General features: G+C 38.3%; 1 pseudogene; it reads right to left on the minus strand.

The window, feature by feature from the left end:
* Positions 1–570: 570 nt before the first annotated feature.
* Positions 571–2,347, minus strand: LOC137281063 (putative nuclease HARBI1; annotated as a pseudogene).
* Positions 2,348–18,615: the final 16,268 nt, after the last annotated feature.

An 18,615-nucleotide genomic window follows, 5' to 3' on the forward strand; every position in this document is an offset into this window, starting at 1 on the left:
GCACAAAGATGGATGATTACAACTGTCCAGTCTTTGATAATCAAACATGTCGATATGTTCTTGGACAATTATAAAATATGAAATAGTAACATTGAAATTTTAACAACATTTATAGAATAATGCAGCGAAAAATGATATCGTGATACATATCAAACCTTCACATGGGTATTGTGATACATCTTGATTCATAAAACTTCTGTATCATGACATCAGCAGAATTTGATATTGAGGATGAATATCCTAAATTGCTTATATTTCATAGGTACAGTTCAGTGGAAAAACTTACCATCAGAAATTCTACACAGAATGATTGTCAATCTGGATAATACTTTGTGCATTTGAAATCATCAACAAGTGATAATGTTATGTACATTGCCTCTCAGTATCTGAGGAAATCTCAGTGATTAAAAAAAATACTATCTTAGTCTGAGCCAGTGGTCTGAAATAAATCTCTGTCAAAGGAATATTGTTATACAATGTCAGTTTTATCCATGTTTTTCAGGGTGACAATCATTAATGCAGTGTATTACTGCTATGAGTGTAATTGATATAAACTAATGGTACTTATGATTAATGACTGAAAAATGTCCGAATAATGTGATGTCTCACGTCACAACCATCATTTTGACCTGTATTCAATGGTACATAATTATTAACATTTGGTGTTGGAGGTACAGGATTGTCTTCATTATTAATTATATCTCCCCTTTCAATGCCAAGATTGTGTAACACAACACATGCTATAACATATTGCACAGCATTCTGAGCTCTAAGCTCATTATGCAGGCACTGAAATCGCCGTTTCAGAATGCCAAATGTCTGCTCAATAAGCACCCTTGTCCTGCACAAAGAGACGTTGTATCTCTCCTCTGCTCGAGTGGTTGGGTTCAGCAAAGGTGTCAGGAGGAACCAACGACATGGGTAGCCTGAGTCCCCGAGTAGAAAGCCAGTGTACTGTCCTTAAACAAACAAACGGAAACTTATATAAGATGACAGCATAGTGTATTAATTAAATTTGTAGGTGTATGATTTGTGATATTTATTTCAGCAAAAAATAATTGCAATATTAATATTATGCTTGGTGCTGGAATGATACATTCATCTTCATTTAACTTGAAGACAATGTTTATGATAGAATACCCATTACAAGCAATAAATTAACACATTACTGCAATTATTCTACAATTTAACACCAAAATAACAGTACCATTAATCTTGATATTTTGGCAACCTAAAATATTTATGGGTTTCACGCTAGGTAACGTTTGAGAAAAACATGATACCATTTTCAAACATACGGCACAGTGTTGATGTCCGGAAGATGCGGCTATCGTGTACTGACCCGGGCCAGCTGGCATTACAACTGGTGATCTTAAAATTTGCATCGCAGCACATCTGTAGAAGAGAAGACAGAATTTAACACATGCGACACCTACACCATCTTCGAGCTAAACATTAACGGATTGTATTTGTTCATATCGATAGTTACCTGAACATTTAGAGAATGGTAACCTCTCCGGTTCACGAAGTCTCCCTCGTTAGCAGTAGAAAGTCCCGTCGATGCACCCTACAACATTTGGAAAACCTGCAAGTACAAAACAATGGCATGGTCTCACACAGATAGCATATTTCATTTTCACGTGATAAAATAGTTTTCATTGACAACCAAAGCCCTCTGCAAAGGTAAAACTTATCGCTAACATAAATTTCACGTACGTTAATGTTTCGATGTGTGACACGTCCTCGACCCTTGAACCAATACACTGGCCAATAGAAATGCCACTGACGCATACTGCACCAATGAAATCATCTAGGTATTTTTATATTGGGGAAAACCCAATGTACGTACCTGCAATGTTGCGGAATGCCTCCTTTGCACGAACGGCGTCCCTTCCAACTGGAAACTTGATGAAATTTCTGGAAAGCTGTGCTATTTTAATGATACTGCCCATATGCATCTGCCGTCAGTTGATCTGGAAATGTTGAGGCTATCCCCAACCAACAGATGCATAGCTCCAGTCGCCAAAAAGCGGAGACAGATGAGTAGCTGGGGACACCTGCATTTTACGGGTTCCTGCCTTCGGCAGGCTCCCGGAAGTAGAAATGTATTCTATAGAGCACGCTCGCGCCTTCGGCACAAAAGTGGTGGCAGTGAACAGTTCCGTGCTGTGTGCCTGGGTAAATTCAGTAGACCGAGCAAATAAATGATCGTTCTCGGCCTAAAACGATATCTGTCGAAGCCCTCGTCCTCTCCCATATCTTCGAGCGGATTCGAACGATCTCCAAATACTCTCGGTACGCGCGATCTCCGCCGAGCCTGCCGAATCTGACGCAGGTGAGCTGCCATTGTTGACATCGAACTCAGCGTTGAGCACGGTCCTTAGCATACTTGAGATCACAAGGGTTTCATGCTCAAGTTGAGCACGAACACGTACTCAGATTTATTTATAACCTCCATTTACTGAGTCTGAGTTCTGAGTTGAGCACGAAACCGGATTTGTGCACGAGATCGTACTCAGGAAAGTTTTATAACCTCGGGGCCAGGTTGAGCTGACGTGAATAGAAGTAAGGCTTAACTGTTAACTCTGCCCATGACCTCACAATGCTTATGACGTCACAATGCTATGACAACATGATATGATGCATGTGTAGCATGTAAAGTAATTATTGTTGATCCATGGGTGCCCTTGTTGGTTTTTTTACTATGATTTTTGGTGATGCACCAGACACTAGGGAGGTAAACCCCTAGATCTCTGTTGATCTCCGGTACTAATCCTCTAATGAAGATTGACTCAAGAAGTTTTCTTTTCCGCTAATTATTGACGTTGGACGCTAAGATTTGAGTGTTGCCAGTTGATAAGAGTGATTTTGATTTTTAACAATGTGTTCTGAGAGTGCAGATTTAAGGTCAGATTTTTCAACTGAAGTTTTGTGTTAAAAATATCATAGTAAAAAGACCGACAAGGGCACCCATGGATGAGCAATAATTACATCATCTCCAGTTAATGACAGAAGGTCATTTTTTCTTTTAAAAAGTTGAAGTAGAAGATGTTAGCGTTTAATATGCTTGGATGTTGTTAATCATGAATTATAATTAAGTGCCAATAACTGTTGACAGCTGATAGGCGCACTGTGGTACAGTATGACGGTTAGCCACAAGATAGTGTATGTCGCTGCGCACCTTCATAATCTTTGCATCGACCTGAGACTTCCACCTCCACCTGAGGCAGATGATGAGAATGTTGATGAAGAAGCACAGCAAATCCACGCTGCTGCTGCTGCTGCTGTTCAACCTCAAGATGGGTTAAATACAATGAGGCAGCTTGTAACCAATGTCTTCATATGAATGTCACAAGTGCACACACTAACAAATTAATTGTCAACAACCACATCCCTTGTAAAATTCACTTACTGGACTTATTACACAAAACCAATTCACATACTGATAAATTCAGTTCAAAATTTGCTTTATATGACCAATCATAAAAGATCTCTCGAGACGCTTTCACACCAAACTGAATGGAATCTGAATGGAGGCAGGTACATTAACAATAGTCCGCTTGACATTCCAACATGTCACTGATTTTTTTATATCTTTAAAAATTCTTAAAGAATTAACCATTTCTGGTCAAAATGTGTTTACCACGACAAATCTTTACATGTTCCTACCAAATGTATTGAGAATCTAACCAAACGTAAAGGAGTTCTGATCCGGACAAGAATTTCAAGGGGTAGTAAGAACCAGCCAAGGCTCAAATAGATAAAAACAATTATATTTAGTCAATGAAAAAAGTGTTACAACTACAACTGTCAATGTAATTTTATTTAGTATCACTTGCACTTGTTATTCAATGATTTCATTAATAAACTTTAATTACAGGAGACAGTGCTAGACTTGTATTCATTTGCAGTGCCAGGCGATCCTCCTCAACCTGGAGACGGCGTGTCTCCACCATCAGAATTTGGTTCTGCACTGCGAGTAGCTCCTGCTTACGGTCACCTTCTTCTCCTCCAACAACAGAATCTGACTCTTTGGTCTCACTGAAAACGATATTTTACATTTACTACATAACTATCGTTGATGGGTTAATTCTTATCATTTTCTTTAGTAGTAATTTCTTCTGTCATAGGCATAATTGTTGTATCAAATCACAAAGACAAACATTTATCCAGGAAAGAGGCCATACTCAAATTTGTGTTGACTGCACTACTTCGTATCATATTCCTGCCAACATTCAAGATTCATTTTATTCTGGCAAGAAATATTGATGTTATGTGAGATAATAAACCTTTGGACGGATGAATGGACACATGGACAGATTATTGGAAGGATCTGTTCAGCGCTAGACGTTTATACTTAACCCCCTGGATGCCACAGGGACATATATATATATATATGTCCTTCCTCTACATACCTCACTTGGAAGTCCAATAAAATTCTAAATATACCACGCAGATATAAATACTTCACAGTTTTGAATTCTGCGGAAAATTCCCAGTTTCTTGATACCATCCACTATTATCTCAGACCAAGCTAAAGTGCTTAAAATCGCCTTTCAAAATAGGCTTCATAGTAAATGTCGTCATTTTTCAAACTGTACAAAATCGAGATTCACAGCGTTATTTGCAGTGTGTTTTGAAATGTGAAAATCGGATAATTACTGGGAATAATGAATTTCAAAAATAGCATATTAATGATCACTGATATCAAGTTTTCATGTAACCAGGAATGATAATTCTGAAACGTCACCGATGTACCCAGAATCGGTTGGGATGTTTTCGAAAATACACTTACACGAACGCCGAAGTGCGCTTTCCGCCATATTGGATAGTGTTTACAAAATCACGTTTCGAGAAGGCCGGTATTGAGAAGCCCATTACATCATGTATACTTCATAGTTAGCTACGACAAATGCATCATTGAACTCCCCATGCATCTTCGAATCAAATTACAAATGGTCTTTGTCACCAATATCAACTGTCTAAACAAAACGAAACAATATATACTTTGTATGAAAACGAACGCTGTGCTCGAAAGACAGCGCTTGACTGAAATGTAAACAAAAAACAATTCCAATTTTACACTGCCTAGCATTTTCGGAAAATTTCCAACATCCAGCCCTCTAATCATTGCTTACAATGGCTCAATACGCTTAGTATATTCAGGGGAAGAGTACCGTGGCACAAAATAGCAAATTGAAAATAGATACAATGAAATAATTTGGTAATTCATAAGAAACTGTCAAACTTTTAGTGCAGCGTGACGCCATGACTGACGCAAAATCACGCAGAACGACAAAGGTACTTATCGGCATTTCTGGCTTGTTCCGTCATTTACAATGTAAACGATAAGAACATATAACAATACACAGATAGTCAGAATAATTATGATTACGTACATCTCACATTTATGTACAAAAGATCACTGAAACGAGGAAAACGTCCTCGCAAAATCCTGTGTACCCTTGTCAGCGAAGCCGCCATTTTGAAAGATATTGGTCATCGGTAGTGATGTCACACGTCAACATTTTTGCACATATTAGGCAATTTCTTTGAGGTGAAGGTCGGTTGAACAAGAGTAAACGCAATGCCCATACCATTCCATTTGCACCTTTAGTATTGTGATGTATATTTTGCGCATCGTTCAGATATTTTTTCATGAAATTGATTTCAGTATCTACATATATCCATGTTCAACACCATATCATGTGTGGATATAACGTATACGTTTTATTCTTTGAAAGTTTTTGATTGTTTGAATAATATTTACATGGGAAATTGACTCAATAAGTGTATTATACCACATTTTAAGCCTCTACACAAGTGTTGGAAGATCACACAGCCATTATTGCAACATGTTCTTTAGTTCCCGTCATGTGCAATATTCAATACGTTGGGACAAATATTGCAGTTACATATGAACAGGTTAATAAACAGCGATTTAATTCCAACTTATAAGTAAAACGGATAATCTTAATGAAAATGATTTGTACATTTTATGAAATGTAGGGGCACACATACTACTGTTTAAAGGAATTGTCTTGTTCATTGTATTGGTTTGTGTCGTTTTTATAGACAAAACTATTATGAATATTAATTGACCAGGTGTGAGTTTGTCAAAACGTTTCATGATTCATTATCATTGTTTTTCGATAATAAAGTCAATTCAAATGCGATTAAAATATATCTGATGGCAGCTGCAGAATGTCTAACTCAAACAATATTTATACGGAAATTGTTAAAAATATATAAATCAGGTCAAGTCTTAATTTGGACAAGCATTACGTCCATTTTCTAATACTTATTTACTGAAAAAGCGATCTCTTTGTACCTTTCATTGCATGCTTATGAAGGGAATTGATTTCATAATCATGAGAAGAAAAGTCTTTTTCCTAAATGAATACTCAATGAATATTCAGGTGTTGTGAAATTTTCATTTAAGCTAAATTGATGCTAGGCAGGTGCGCGTGTTACTCACAATAAGATATGTAGTAAAACCGTGTAATTGTTGATATATTCAGGACACTATTTCAGTGATAAAACCATTCATTTTATATTTTGGCTAAAAAGTGTTGAATTCTGACACAGAAGCCGAGATCTCTTACACATTGAGTAGAAATTAGGTTAGATATATACTAATCAGAAACCAGAGTAGTCTTTTTCCGACGTCACAAAATGCACAAAACATGCCGTGACGTCAACTAAAATATCGCATTATTTTCAGTTATTTCATTACGTTTGAAAATGTGGCTGTTACTCCGTTAATAATGATGGAAAATTAATAGAAATACATATACACAAACAGGAGTATATGGGAATCTAAGAACTAAAATATGTATCGGATAGGGACATCCAAATCGCTATTGCCTGCTTTTTGATGTAGTACACTGGCATCTTTTCTTACAAATTGTGAAACTATCAAAAGGTATCCTCTCACATTGGGGAAATTTGTAGTGGAATAGTTTGGTTCACTGTGAACAAAACATCACGAAAATATCCTGTCCATATCCACAGCAAATTCTCTCCATGTGATCGGAGTTACATTGACCTAATGTAAACCATAGCGGAGTTATGCCCCCTTATCTTTATACGTGCATGACCTCTCTGTCGACGTTTGACGTCATAGTAGAAAATCGATTTTTGACATGTATTGCGGGTCATTTTTGATTTTGTGGGCATGACGTTATGCATTAGCACATACATCCATTTCATATACACTTATGTCGTTCAGATATCAAGCTGTATTTTCTTCGCTCACACTCTCCGTAAAGATGCCAAATTAAAAAAATCGTAGCAGAGTGCTTTTATTGGTGCACGATAAAAAACTGAGAAATTTACTGTTTTTCAACACACACAAACGTTTTGGACAACTTTTAGCACTGTCTATTTCTCAAACCCCTGAGGTAGCCGCAATTATATTTATACCAACGGATAGGAAATTAAATATCGCGTGGCCCAGGTTCTGCGTACGGCTATGAAATTGCACAGACATGTAGAATATTTGATTTCCTATCCGTTGGTGTAAATATAATCGCGGCTACCTCAGGGGTTTGAGAACTAGACACTGCTAAAAGTTGTCCAAAACTTTTGTGTGTGTTCAAAAACAGTAAATTTCTCAGTTTTTTATCGTGCACCAATAAAAGCACTCTGCTACGATTTTTTTAATTTGGCATCTTTACGGAAAGTGTGAACGAAGAAAATACAGCTTGATATCTGAACGACATGAGTGTATATGAAATGGATGTATGTGCTAATGCATAACGTCATACTCACAAAATCAAAAATGACCCGCAATACATGTCAAAAATCGATTTTCTACTATGACGTCAAACGTCGACAGAGAGGTCATGCACGTATAAAGATAAGGGGGCATAACTCCGCTATGGTTTACATTAGGTCAATGTAACTCCGATCACATGGAGAGAATTTGCTGTGGATATGGACAGTATATTTTCGTGATGTTTTGTTCACAGTGAACCAAACTATTCCACTACAAATTTCCCCAATGTGAGAGGATACCTTTTGATAGTTTCACAATTTGTAAGAAAAGATGCCAGTGTACTACATCAAAAAGCAGGCAATAGCGATTTGGATGTCCCTATCCGATACATATTTTAGTTCTTAGATTCCCATATACTCCTGTTTGTGTATATGTATTTCTATTAATTTTCCATCATTATTAACGGAGTAACATGTACAGCCACATTTTCAAACGTTATGAAATAACTGAAAATAATGCGACATTTTAGTTGACGTCACAGCATGTTTTGTGCATTTTGTGACGTCGGAAAAAGACTACTCTGGTTTCTGATTAGTATATATCTAACCTAATTTCCATTCAATGTGTAAAAGATATCGGCTTCTGTGTCAGAATTCAACACTTTTTAGCCAAAATATAAAATGAATGGTTTTATCACTGAAATAGTGTCCTGAATATATCAACAATTACACGGTTTTACTACATATCTTATTGTGAGTAACACGCGCACCTGCCTAGCATCAATTTAGCTTAAATGAAAATTTCACAACACCTGAATATTCATTGAGTATTCATTTAGGAAAAAGACTTTTCTTCTCATGATTATGAAATCAATTCCCTTCATAAGCATGCAATGAAAGGTACAAAGAGATCGCTTTTTCAGTAAAGAAGTATTAGAAAATGGACGTAATGCTTGTCCAAATTAAGACTTGACCTGATGTATATATTTTTAACAATTTCCGTATAAATATTGTTTGAGTTAGACATTCTGCCATCAGATATATTTTAATCGCATTTGAATTGACTTTATTATCGAAAAACAATGATAATGAATCATGAAACGTTTTGACAAAGTCGCACCTGGTCAATTAATATTCATAATAGTTTTGTCTATAAAAACGACACAAACCAATACAATGAACAAGACAATTCCTTTAAACAGTAGTATGTGTGCCCGTACATTTGATAAAATGTACAAATCATTTTCATTAATATTATCCGTTTTACTTCTAAGTTGGAATTAAATCGCTGTTTATTAACCTGTTCATATGTAACTGCAATATTTGTCCCAACGTATTGAATATTGCACATCACGTGAACTAAAGCACATGTTGCAGTAATGGCTACGTGTGATCTTCCAACACTTGTGTAGAGGCTTAAAATGTGGTATAATACACTTACTGAGTCAATTTCCCATGTAGATATTATTCAAACAATCAAAAGCTTTCAAAGAATAAAAACGGATACCTTATATCCACACATGATATGGTGTTGAACATGGATATATGTAGATACTAAAATCAGTTTCATGAAAAAATATCTGAAAAATATACATCACAATACTATAAGTGCAATCGGAATGGTATGGGCATTGTGTTTACTCTTGTTCAACCGACCTTCACCTCAAAGAAATTGCCTAATATGTGCAAAAATGTTGACGTATGACATCACTACCGATGACCGATTTCTTTCAAAATGGCGGCTTCGCTGAGAAGGGTACACGGGATTTTGCGATGACTTTTTGCTTGATTCAGGGATCTTTTGTATATAAATGTGAGATGTAAGTAATCAGAATTATTCTGACTATCTGTGTATTGTTATATGTTCTTATCGTTTACATTGTAAATGACGGAACAAGCCAGAAATGCCGATAAGTACCGTTGTTCTGCGTGATTTTGCGTCAGTCATGGCGTCACGCTGCACTAAAAGTTTGACAGTTTCTTATGAATTACCAAATTATTTCATTGTATCTATTTTCAATTTGCTATTTTGTGCCACGGTACTCTTCCCCTGAATATACTAAGCGTATTGAGCCATTGTAAGCAATGATTAGAGGGCTGGATGTTGGGAAATTTCCGAAAATGCTAGGCAGTGTAAAATTGGAATTTTTCTTTGTTTACATTTCAGTCAAGCGCTGTCTTTCGAGCACAGCGTTCGTTTTCATACTAAATGTATTTCGTTTCGTTTTGTTTAGACAGTTGATATTGGTGACAAAGACCATTTGTAATTTGATTCTAAGATATATGGGGAATTCAATGATGCATTTGTCGCAGCTAACTATGAAGTATACATGATGTAATGGGCTTCTCAACACCGGCCTTCTCGAAACGTGATTTTGTAAACACTATCCAATATGGCGGAAAGCGCACTTCGGCGTTCGTGTAAGTGTATTTTCGAAAACATCCCAACCGATTCTGGGTACATCGGTGACGTTTCAGAATTATCATTCCTGGTTACATGAAAACTTGATATCAGTGATCATTAATATGCTATTTTTGAAATTCATTACTCCCAGTAATTATCCGATTTTCACATTTCAAAACATACTGCAAATAACGCTGTGAATCTCGATTTTGTACAGTTTGAAAAATGGCGACATTTACGAGGAAGCCTATTTTGAAAGGCGATTTTCAGCACTTTAGCTTGGTCTGAGATGGTAGTGGATGTATCAATAAACTGGGAATTTTCCGCAGAATTCAAAACTGTGAAGTATTTATATCTGCGTGGTATATTTAGAATTTTATTGGACTTCCAAGTGAGGTATGTAGAGGAAGGACATATATGTCCCTGTGGCATCCAGGGGGTTAACGTTCTATTTAACGTTAACAACTGAACAGTTGTCCCAGTAGGGAACAGTGCATCAGAAATAAAGCACACTTGTTTATTCGTCAATCTGCATGTTGTTTTGGTTTTGTTTTCTGAAGTTGTAGCTTAAAAGTAAATGAAGAATCTCAAAGTGTGGCATTGTTATAACATTGGATGAGCCCAAAGCGTACCGTTTCCATGTAAATTTGCAACGTTTTCACATAATGTTGTGACATAGCGTTGTAAAATGACGTAATACTAACGCTGTGATGACGTTGTCATGACGTTACCAATCTACACCCTACCCACAACGCAAAAACGTTGCAACGGCTGATTATAGGACCGTTCTGTTGGACAAATGTAGATGTAAAAGTGTGATTCTGAGAAGAGCTGTGTAATGTTGATTGCTGATTTATATTATGGTGTTACTATTTCGCAGTGCTTTCTTCATAACTGGCGATATGCGAGGACGGGTTGTGTCCCTTGATCGGAAGAATTTAAACATTCAGCTGGACAAACAGACATGTACAATGTGAGATGTTTATTATGAATCCATGACGACAGGTCTTCACAAAAACCGTTACAAGTTGTATCTCTATCCTGGTTCCCGGCATATGTTGCGCCTTCACCTACTGTAGAAACGTCCGTGAACACGTGATTAGAATTTTATGTTAGTATTTTCATCGGACCTACAGTGTATATCACCAAAACAATGTCCATCTTTACTTTTGGATAACGAAAACTTTATTTGAGCAGTTTCGAGACACGAAAGTTGTTTTACAGAGGCGAAGTCTAAAGATTTTGAACACCGCACAGCTGAGCAACCAAATTAATTTGAAATCTTTAAGATCTAAATTTGGGTATATTGGATGACGAATATTTCGACGATTTTGATCCTAACTAACGTTACTGTATGCTGGAAAAGGTCTTCCTCTGTCGACGTTCTTTTTTCATAAAAAAATATTTGGGTAATATGCGAGGCATAAAAAATCGTATTAACAAAATACAAGAAACAGAAAACAATTTGTGAAGACCACCATTGTTCAGTCCATGGCTGGGTCGGTGAACCGCCAGTGTTGGAAGTGATGACTGTCACGATTAGTTGTTCACGCCCGCTGACTTCACTGGCACTCTCATTATCTTATCCCAGCTGTGTAGATCGATGTTCATAATGACAGCCCGCCACCATATTACAGGGATGTTGCCGTGTGTAGTGTTAAACAAGGGTGATAACATCAACACAAAGGATGTTGCCGAGTGTAGTGTTAAACAAGGGTGATAACACCAACACAAAGGATGTTGCCGTGTGTAGTGTTAAACAAGGGTGATAACATCAACACAAAGGATGTTGCCGAGTGTAGTGTTAAACAAGGGTGATAACATCAACACAAAGGATGTTGCCGAGTGTAGTGTTAAACAAAGGTGATAACATCAACACAAAGGATGTTGCCGAGTGTAGTGTTAAACAAGGGTGATAACATCAACACAAAGGATGTTGCCGATTGTAGTGTTAAACAAGGGTGATAACATCAACACAAAGGATGTTGCCGATTGTAGTGTTAAACAAGGGTGATAACATCAACACAAAGGACGTAACTGAGATATACCTCTTTATTCATAGGTATGTATATACAGACAATCAATAGCGTGTGATCTTGGGTTTGCATTGCTGCTGTCAGTCCTTTAACCGTTGTTTGAGTTGCTGAAAAATACGAGAATTCAAACCCGATTATCCGGTGTGTTATGAATGATAATTACAGCTTTTTGCAGCTTGACCTGAGCCACTTTACATATTCATGACCCGGGAGGTCAAACAGTACAAATTGCAGGTCGAGTTATCTTTATCACATAGGGGATAAGTTATAAATGTTATTGATGTTGCGTTCGTGCAAAACATGCACATATACATTCGTACAGAACTTGTCCCGGAACACAACACTTCAGGAAAAACAATGATTTCATGTTTCAACTGAATTATTTCTAAAGTCATGTACAATCTAGTTTTGGAGAATTAACATTACAACATACAGACTTCGGTTTCTTCCACAGTCCGATTGACTCTTGATATCACTCCCTGCTAACTTCGTTTTAAAGAAAGATAGGACATCGTTAGAGATTTATCGACACTGCGAGGACAAGCGCTGACCTTGTTTCGGCTGTTCGGACATATTGACAAATCAACTGAGAGAGGTGCGCCCCCTTAGCAATGATAAACTTATTCAGTTGTGACAGCTTAAAGCTGGAATATTGCTGGGGCTTCGATAAACTACAACCAAGCTTAAACCTGGAATATCGCTGGGGCTTCTATAAACTACAACCAAGCTTACAGGTGGAATATTGCTGGGGCTTCGATAAACTACAACCAAGGGTAAAGCTGGAATATCGCTGGGGCTTCGGTAAACTACAACCAAACTAAATTAGCTGGAATGGTGACTTGCGAAACGAACAGGACTCCATTTATCAATGTATTTGTGCGTAACACGTACGTTTATACAGAGTATAATTCTTTTTGCAATTTATTCATGGCGAGCTGACGAGTATAGTACTCAGCAATATTCCAGCTATATGACGACTGATGCCTAACAAGCGATTATTTAGGCCTCTGTTGTGATGTAACTGTAACTGACCTCAGCAAAACGGTGTCTCACGCAAAACGCTAATAGACTTTCAACAGTATATTAGTTCAAATCGACCCATGCATAGCCAAGATGAGTACGAGTTCGTACCTGTATTTGGGTTCTTTGTCCCGTGGAGGCAGAGATCACCTGAAGTAAATGCATTGTGAATATATAAAATATTTATAGCAATATTCCAGCAACATCACGACGGGGACACCAGAAACTTTACACACTGTACCCATGTGGGGGATCGAACCCGAATCTTCAGCGTGACATGCCAGCGCTTTAACCATTAAGCTACTCCACTGCCCCTTTTAATCTTGGATATTGTGTGCGTATTTACACATATACTCAAAGTTGTCTGAAAACTCATTGGTCTCTAATGAACACCGATGTACTAATATCCTTGCAAAGAAAAGTCTCCATAGTTAACAACATTTGGTGACGTGTCGGTCCAGATTGCTTTAGCTATCAGTGAACTATTTTGTTCGGATCATTGAAAAACAATTATAATAAAAAATGAAATTTTAACAAGAATGGTTCTACTTACAATGCCGGAACAGTAAAGGCAGCTGAAATATACCGTTAAATTTTAAAGTACACATCAAACATAGTGTTACAGTACTGTGAATATGTGTAATCTAACGCCACAGTCAACTTGAAACGAGAACCAACACTCGGCACAACTGGTGCTGAGTGAGTGAGAGCGGTTGCCTGAGCCCGGGTTTTCGGCCGGACAAGTGAACGTTTTAATCACTAGGCCACCCCAGATCCTTAATGATGAAACATAATAATCAATCATTCTGTCTGTAAATCGAACTGATAGAAGGAAAACAGGTTCAATATTTGACTCCTTAACAAGATACCTCAACGGCTTCCGTCGGGTCAAATTGATAACTCTTCATTTGTAAAAAATGATTACTCTTCATTTGTAAATATTTTTCACGACTGGGAGTGTCATAAATAGAGGATATTACATGAATGCCCACACTACACACTGTTTACGATACGAGTGCCTAATTGTTAGGATTTACCGATATTTAAGCGCGAATATGATAATCTATCGTCAAATTGAGGTAAATATACCCAAATCCACTTTCAAAATTTAATATAGGCTGGCTGTCCGCTGTCGCGATATGTAGAACACAAAGTCACAAAAGAAACGTGACGTCATAGCATTGTTCATGACGTCACGTCACCACGACAGTGATATTTTGCCCTAGTGTATCGTCTGGAAAATAAGAATCCCGATATTTTCGGACTCGTAGGTAACTAAAAAACAAACGCCAATGTTTCGAGGATGCGCAGATACATATCTGTCGAACCAAATCTGAACAAGAAGAAACATTAAAATTTCTTTTCGGTCTGACATTGAATGTTTGTTTCTGTTTTGAACATGAAAGTCTCGCCTGCTCGTGAAGTCAGTGACTGAATTGCCTGGTCCAAACTAAGTAACTTACATATCGCCTTCACATGGCCATGAGGTGGGCTTCATATCGCTTATAGCAATATTACACTAACATCACAGCGACAATGACCATCACAGATTATACGCATGTGGGATTAGGGTCGTGCGGACGCTTTAGCCACAATTCCACCTTACCGACCCGTCACATCCGTGGTGATGGCGACACTAAAGTAAGTGCGCTGGATGCGTTCTAAACCGGCACTCATTACCACAGTATGTTGCAATCGCTGTCGTGGTTGACTGTCGCCACCACAAGAATTGTTTCTCTTGCATAGTCATACCACACACACACACACACACACACACACACACACACACACACACACACACACACACACACACACACACTCACACACACACTCACACACACACACACACACACACACACACACACACACACACAAACACTCACACACGCGCGCGCTTACTACAAATATAGAAATACAGGACTTACTGGAGCAGCAAACCTGCTGATTTGGGCATTGCCGAGGTAACCGTCCGACAGGGGGACAGAAATCATCGAAGACACAAGTAACGATTCCCGCTATGTTACAAGCTGAAATGAGAGATTCTTTCAAGAAAAGAAGGTCTGTCCAGGTCTCTTAATAATACACAGAGTGAAATCTTTCGAAACAACGCTTAAGGTGTACGCGTTATCAAAGACAAACAATGTTTCCACTATAGCAGACTTAATATTGAAATCTCTCGATACTCATCTCTCTTGATTTCCCTTACGTGCCAAAGTCGTTGTTGTCGTTGCGATAGTAAAAAAATCTGAAACGGAAGATGATCTGGGTATGAGATATTCTTCAATTAGGTGTTCCACAAACATGGATATTTATCTTTTTAATTTGTTGTCACAATATGCTGATAATGCATCAGTACTGGAATCCCGTCTGGACATGGTCTCATGCCGTTGTTTGTTGGTATAAGAGGATTCGCATCTGGGGTATTCTTACATAGTGGAACATCACGAGCATCTGGCATTGAACAAAATATTATGAATGTCAATTTCTTATTTAGTGAATACACAACGTTCACCTGACGAAGGGGCATGTTAAAGCCCAGGAACGTTCTGCATTTAATAAAGAGAGGTGTCCATAATACTTGGTTTTATAGTTGAATACCAATGTATGGCTCTCATGTATGGCTCTCATGTATGACTCTCATGTATGGCTCTCATGTATGGCTCTCATGTATGACTCTCATGTATGGCTCTCATGTATGACTCTCATGTATGGCTCTCATGTATGGCTCTCATGTATGGCTCTCAAGAACCTCAACATGGGCATAGATCTACTCAGTGGGGATACGATGACATGAGTCAACCAAGTCAGCGAGCCTGACAACCAGATCCCGTTAGCCGCCTTTTAGGGCAGGCATGAGCTGCTAAATAGAGAATACTAAACTATGCCCCGAGTAGTGCCATATTTATGAAACAAGTGAATAGATACCGATACCATTCATGAGTTTCATAAATATGGTGTCACACTGGGCATAGTTTAGTATTTTATTTATTACTCACTCAACATTAGGAAAACAATATCGAGCAAAGTACTCCTTTCCTAAGAATTCAACGAGTGTGATGACCATCTGCAATCCGCGAGTCAACCAAGGTCTAATATTACTGTGACAGAGGTATTAGCATTGTGACGTCATAACATTGACGTCAAACATACGACATCATGTAATGGTGTTACACAATGTGTAATCACTTTGTAAAATTATTAAAAAGTGATATCAACGGGTGAGTAATAGAGACCCATTCTAACCCTGATCTCACTGGTAGTAGCACACGCTGGTCGTAAAAAACGACTAACGGGATCACTAATAGGGTTGACTTGGTTGACACATGTCATCGTATCTCATTTGCGTAGATTGATGCTCGTACTGTCGGTCACTGGATTGTCTGACCTAGCAGCGATCATTTACAAACCGCCATCATATTGCTTGAATACTGCAGAGCGCGGCGTGAAACTGAACTCACCTACGCACGTACATACACTCACTCACTCGTGTGTTGTCTGACTTACTTGAGCAGCACACTTGACCACTTGGACATTGTCGGAACATAAGGACTCCACCGGTGCTGCAGGCATTGGGGGCAACACATGACAAGGTTCCGGGCATGTTGCATGCTGAAATGATAGATTCGTTCCTAAAAACATGTTCACTGTGACATATCTTCCGAAACAATACATAAGGTGTTTGGAGACATACGAAATGCTGATGTGAGTTGTTCTATATTTAACTTACGTGCCAAAGTCGTTGTTGTAGTGAACGGTGATAAAGTGAAGACATCTGAAGCAGAAATGAAATTGTTTTGGATATAACAAAGCAATGTTCAGTTGGTGGTTTAAAAGGGACATGACATCGTTTTACAATTATAATATAATGAACAATATAGAGTACATTCTAAGATGTTTCGGTGAAAGATCAAAGGCGCCGACAGTACTTTGTCAGACGATGATATGTTCTTTTTTGCGTCAGAATGCCTTGGCGTCACTACGCCATTCTAGTCTGCCTCGCGAAATCAAACACTTTTGCGTTGCGTCACAATGCCTTCGTGTCACTGCGCCATTCTAGTCTGCCTCTCGAAATCAAACACATTTGAATTACGTCACAATACCATGGGCTACCGTCCTCGAGCTTTAATTATGATAGTTCAGGGCAAAAGTATACTTTATTACAAAGCACACTGGGGAAGAGTGAACTATATTTGCCAAATATGATACGAGAATAGGACGTTTAAAAGGGACAAGGCATTTTTGCACCTTTATAATAGAATGAACCATATTACAGTACAATAGAGTATGAGAATAGCATGTGTTCATTGTCATCGAGAAGAGATTCGAGTTTGTGGAAAGAAATGACACAGCCTTATTGGCATGAAGATTCACATACCGTGGTTAGTGATATCAGTGATGATCTGCCTCCATATGTCAAATGTAATAAATAAGCGAACCTAATGGATAACAACTTCCACGTGTCTAGGGTAACTTAATGGATAACAACTTCCACGTGTCTCAGGCGAACTTAATGGATAACGACATCCACATGTTTCAGGCGAACTTGTGGGTAACAACTTCCACGTGTCTCAGGCGAACTTAATGGATAACAACTTCCACGTGTCTCAGGCGAACTTGTGGGTAACAACTTCCACGTGTCTCAGGCGAACTTAATGGATAACAACTTCCACGTGTCTCAGGCGAAGTTAATGGATAACAACTTCCACGTGTCTCAGGCGAACTTAATGGATAACAACTTCCACGTGTCTCAGGTGAACTTAATGGATAACAACTTCCACGTGTCTCAGGCGAACTTAATGGATAACAACATTCACATGCCTCAGGCGAACTTATGGGTAACAGTTTCCACGTGTCTCAGGCAAACGTAATGGATAACAACTTCCACGTGTCTCAGGTGAACTTAATGGATAACAAATTTCATGTGTCTCAGGCGAACTTAATGGATAACAACATCCATGTGTTGATTTTACGCTGTTCAACGCCGCAACTGTTGTCAAGGCTATTCGATGTGTACGTATCGAATCTGTCCACGCAGCTGGAATACCATGATATGTAGTAAGTGCTCGAACGTTCAAGAATCAGTGACTGTATATATAGGGCCGGTTGTTGTGTTGACGACACACATACGGACTTACGCTCGGAGTAATACTGGAGCTGTGTCATCATTCCGCCTACCTACATTTGTCTACCTCTTCCTCAACGCTTGGCCTACATTTATGACAGCTCGCTGTGAAAAATTTAGTGGAACTGTTTCTCACTGAAAACAAAGACTTTGGTGAGTTGATATTATATTTGTGACCCATTACTTTAGATTTGACTCAGATGCGTTGTATTAGAAACCTCTATTGTGAATCGTTCTATCTTTCTGTCCGTCTTCTCAATACATAACATTGAATATTTTCGACTTGTCTGTGTTACATTTTGCTGAGCGAATTT

This window comes from Haliotis asinina, chromosome 4 (genome assembly GCF_037392515.1).
Source record: "Haliotis asinina isolate JCU_RB_2024 chromosome 4, JCU_Hal_asi_v2, whole genome shotgun sequence".
Taxonomy (NCBI): Eukaryota; Metazoa; Mollusca; class Gastropoda; order Lepetellida; family Haliotidae; genus Haliotis; species Haliotis asinina.